The following is a 5,113-nucleotide window of genomic DNA, read 5'->3' as shown; positions in this document are numbered from 1 at the left end:
TGCTTAAAAGGGACACACATACTGCAAATTTTCTTTGTAATTAAATAAAGAAGATGGTAGAAGAATAAGTCTGCTACTGCCCACCGAAGAACATATTATCAAATGACAGTCTTTTGTGTCTCACATTCATCAGATGATCATGATGTACTCGTACATGCATGAATTGTGACCCAAAACAAATTAATACTACATGACTTTTTGTAAGAAGAGTGTTCTACTACCGTAGGTTATCTAATAGAAACGTCAAGTTAGATATATTCTGAATTTATTGGCTACATCGTCATTGACTGAGTACAACTTAACAGTACAATTTTGAGAAAGAAACAGCTCAACAGTAAAACAAAATGTCTTGGATGGAGGTTCTTCCTTCTTTGAATATCAAACTTTTTGTAAACAAATTATCAACAAGTGACCGCATAGCGCAGTGGATTAGCGCGTTTGACTTCGGATCAAAAGGTCGTGGGTTCGACTCCCACTGTGGTCGGTTTTTTCTTTTTCTTTTTTTTCTTTTCCTCATTTGCTTAGTTATATTACAGACGCCACTGTACTAGATGTGGATTTTGTTGTTTTTTTTATCAGCAGCTGGAAAGAGATGCTGCTTCCATAATTCATAAGCACCATGTAAGTTCAAAAAGCTTCAACGACCTCCTCAACCTATGAATTTTATTAACTGCTACCGGGAGCTGACATTAGGGCTAATAATATCCACAAAAATTGTAAATGCATCTCTCAGTAGGTTTAAAGTCTTTTCCTTTTTTTTAATTCTTTTTATTTTAAAGCTTCGAGAAAAAAAAAGGGTTTAAAGTTTCGAAAGAGATCCAACTTTTATTTGTTTGGCACACAACAAAATAAAGTTCACCTCCTAGTTAGCAATTCGGGATTCGGCAAACGTACGGAACGGCAAACGTACGAGTATTATACGGTTTTGTAAAATCCAGATTCGGTCCAAAATTCGGTCAACGGGACGTGATTCGTCATTAATTCAGAACGGCATACGTACGTGTATAATTCGATTTATAAATGTGAGTTCGGCTCTGAAAATTCGGTATCTATATATAACAAATAATTTATATTTATAAGGTCATAGACCAATTTTTATGCATATGTGTGAGTTATTTAAGGAAAAAATAAACTCAATATGATGATATTAATAATATATACAACATTAGTTATCCAAAAGGACGTCGTATGGTGGTTTAGATGCTTGGTTAGTGAGTTTGAGATCTCTCTCACCTTCACCTTCAAATCTCTTCAGTCGTTTTTGTTTCATAAAAATTACAACACGTCTAATATTCGGTCGTGTATGTTCGGGAGTCAGTAAAGCCCAAAAAATGGAGTCTTTGAAAAGTAAAAGCTAAAGAATTTATGGAGAATTAAGCGGACGTATCATTCGGGATACGTAAAATTCGTGAACGATTCGCGAATAATCCGGGAATGCCACATAATACGCGACTTGGGTTCGGAGTTGCAAACGTACGCGAATAAGACGGTAAAATTCGTGATACGGAAAAATTCGCGAATAATTCGCGAATCATTCGCGAACTTACTAACTAGCTTCACCTTCACCTTAGGGATCAACTTACTTGTGATGGGGCTACTAGGAGTAACCAAATAAACTGAATAAACGACCATTTTTTTGGTTCTTCTTCATATTGTGCTACAGAGATATTTAGCCTCTGCAGAGATATTTAACCACTACAGAGATATTTAGCCTCCTCCAATGTCTCGTTATATTGTGAAACACCCAATCCTTCCACAAGAATGACTAAGATTTTATTTTATTTTCTCTCGTTGTCACGTTCTCCATCCTCTTGCTTCCATGTCGCCACGTTCTTCTGGTAACCGGTTGCTACCGGTCAAGATTCTTCGAATGTGTCGACAACTTGTTTTTACCGGTTACCTTCTTTATATTATAAATATTTCGTTTTGGAAGACGGTTCGGGTTTCTTCTCCCTTTTCTTCTTTTCTTCGGACTTAAGTTGTTACTGCTACTGCTCCTACTCCTGCCATTATTTTCATCTTTCTATTCTTTCAATTATCTCGCTTTTCTGTTATCTTCATGGCTCCAAAGATATCTTCAACACCTACCTCACTCAAAACCTTTGAGGAATTCAAAGCAAATTTTCAGAAGATATCTTCAACACCTACCTCACTCAACACCTACCTCGTCCGTAAGTACTCCTGTTTCTGCGACTCAAGACATGGAACTGAATTATAGGTGGATTCAATCCGGTATTTGGTCTGCAGAAAAGATGATTGTAACCGTGGGTCAGTTAAGAGCCGGGTTATCTTTTCCCCTTTATAACCCTTCGAACCATGTTTTTCTTGAGATCCTGAATAGGCTTCAGTGTGGGGATTTCCAGCTCTCTGGCAATGCAGTTCGCATTGCCAACGAATTTACGATTCACTCAGAGAACAACACTTCGCAAGTTCCGTTAGTGGCTGAGGAGTACGATCCTCGTGAATATAACGTGGAATCTCTTGTGGATAATTATTCCGCTAGGTTTACAAGCACGAGAAAGTATCAGGAGTAGGGTATTGAGCTTATTCGTAACACCGCCTCTACCCCGTCTAAAGCTCTTCTTTTAGATGTGGATCCTCTCAAACCAGGACGAGATGACCGACTTCTCTTTTCATGCGACGAAAACTGGATGATGTTTCCTATGGTGGTAGGGGTCCCCTTAGTCTTGGGTGTTGATGAGAAAGGGATCCCTCGCAAGGGTCCTATTCCAAACACTGTTATCTCGCCGGCTGTGGTCCCTGGAAGCTCCGATTGTCCGTGCCAACTAATGTATTGTTTTGTCTCTTAGGCCTTTATCGTGCTTTGAGTTTTGCTTGTTTTCATATCCTCTTCTCATTTTACTCATTACGAGATGCCTGCTGCTGGTCTTCTCAAGGATCGCAAGGAAATGGGTTTTATTGTTGAGTCTCCTTCTCCCAAACAGGTATCCACTTCGCCCGTTACCTTCTTTTTCGCGATGTAACCTTAGATTTTGACCCTTTACTCTTCGCAGAATGATATTCCCCTTGTTAAGAAACTTGCTTCTGAGCCAACTTAGGGACGAAAAAGACGTGATCATCATACTCCGCCTTCCCCTTTAATTCAGGTATCTTTAATTCGCTGAAAGTTTCCACTTCGTGTATTATAATCCTGCCATCCCTAATCGTTTTGAACTTGTTATTTCGCAGACTGGTGCCTCCCATGCCCCCTCCTCTGGCGAGCCTAAAAGTCAGCGTAGGACCTTGGACTTGGCTGGTTTGACAGCGGTTAGGAGTTCTGTTGTTCCTCAAACTCATTCTGCTCCTCCTAAGCATCAGTCTTCTCGCCCTCATACAACTAATTCTCCCCAAATGGTTGATCCTCCCGTTCCTCCTCCTTTGGTCGTGCATCTCGAGGAATCCCCAAAAGAACCTTCCCCTTGTAATAAGGGGAAGCAAAATATTTCGTCTGTGATGTCTAATCCTTTTTACGATACAGACATGAAGTTTCTGCAAGGTATTTATCACAAGGCTCGTGAAGATCCCTCCACGAGGTCTCGTGCCCTTGAATATTTGGTGACTTTTAGTGCTGACGACTTCCTCTCTCAAGATTCATCTATACTGCTGAATGCCTCCATGAATATGACTCTTCAACAACATTCTGCTTTAATGAACCTGGTGAGCCCCTTATACTTCTTCGACTGTGTCTTCGTAGCATTTCGAGATCCATTTATAAATTCCTACTTGTCGGTTCACAAGAAGTCAATCGTCAGATGGCCAGCTTAGTGGAGATTAGACTTGTCCGCGGGAAAATGAAGAAGGGGCTTAACGAAGAGAAAGAATACTCCGACAATCTAGACAAGAAGGTGGAGAAGCTTCAGAGTAAGTTCTTCCCCTCGTAGATCTATTTCTTCCTTTATCTTTATGTCTGTTATTTTCTTATTTTGTATTTCTTCAAAGCTCGATGCATGAAACGACAAATGGATGCTTCCGAAGTGTCTGCCTCACTTAAAGATGTTTACGCTGAAAACCTGAACCTCTCAACTCAGAATGATTGCTATGTGACTGAAAATGAGATTCTGAATGAGAAGGTCGAAACTCTTTTCTTTCAGGTGGACCGTTTGTCTGTCGATTGCTCTCGTAACGAGGAATTGAATCATCATCTTCATGACGAGAATAAACGCCTCAAGTTAGAGCTCCAGCGAGTCAATAACTCTCTCACCACTTCGAGGAATCTTCACTCCTCGTCATTATCTTTAATTAAGAGATTTGAGGAGGATAAGGAACGTACGATCAATAGGAAGAATCAAGTTGCGGTTGACCTTCGTAAATCTCGCAGCGTAGTTACTGGTTTGAACGAGCAGATTGATTGTCTGAAGAAAAAGGTGGACTTCCTCCAGGATCTGCTAGAGGCCTCCTCGCTCCCAAAATCCGTTAAATCTTCTTCTCAAGCCAAGTCTATTTATCTTCGTAAGAACAAGGGTACCCTCGTCATTTATCCTAACAAAGATACTTCGAAGTCCGGACATGGTAAAGGTTGGGATGATTCGTATCACGAGTTATGCTTTCATCTCCGAGAGTCGAATCTAGAAGTCTCCAGACTGGATCATTTGTATTCTGATATCCAAGAGACTTTGAACTCGACTATCTTACAAATGGAAGGTAGTTTTAGGTGTGGAATGTAGTTATGGTCAAATCAAATTTCAAGTTTCTGATAAAATTTCATTTCGTTTTTGCAGAATCCGCAGAGCACTACAAGAATCAAATCCTTCACCTTTCCCATGACAGGGATGAGTCTCGCAACGAGGTTTCTCTCCTTGGAGATGATGTTAAGGATTTTGATGTTGATATCGACGATATGATGGAGGATTCCGAAAAAGTGGAGAAATTATCTCGTAAGAATACTCAAAACTACCTGGTATCTCTCTTCAACAATTTCTGCGACGAGCATGGTATTCCTCATCCCACTTTTCCTCTAGAGATTTTCTCTGACGATGAGCAGCCAGTCGACGACAGAATCGTCTCAGGATAAGAAGAGAGGTTTGCTGGAGGAGACGAGGAGACGAAGACCAAGGAGGAAAAGGTCGAAGAGGAAGATCCCAAGGATGCCTTTGCTTCTACAAGCTTTTCCGGA

The 5,113-nt window shown here is 40.5% G+C and overlaps 1 non-coding gene across 1 annotated transcript; it reads left to right on the top strand.

The window, feature by feature from the left end:
• Positions 1–410: 410 nt before the first annotated feature.
• TRNAR-UCG lies at positions 411–484 on the top strand. Its single transcript has one exon. It is a non-coding gene; the product is annotated as a tRNA-Arg (tRNA).
• Positions 485–5,113: the final 4,629 nt, after the last annotated feature.

Source organism: Papaver somniferum, chromosome 11 (genome assembly GCF_003573695.1).
Source record: "Papaver somniferum cultivar HN1 chromosome 11, ASM357369v1, whole genome shotgun sequence".
Taxonomy (NCBI): domain Eukaryota; kingdom Viridiplantae; phylum Streptophyta; class Magnoliopsida; order Ranunculales; family Papaveraceae; genus Papaver; species Papaver somniferum.
Note: the sequence above shows the minus strand (reverse complement) of the source record. Positions and strands in the feature narration are given on the sequence as shown.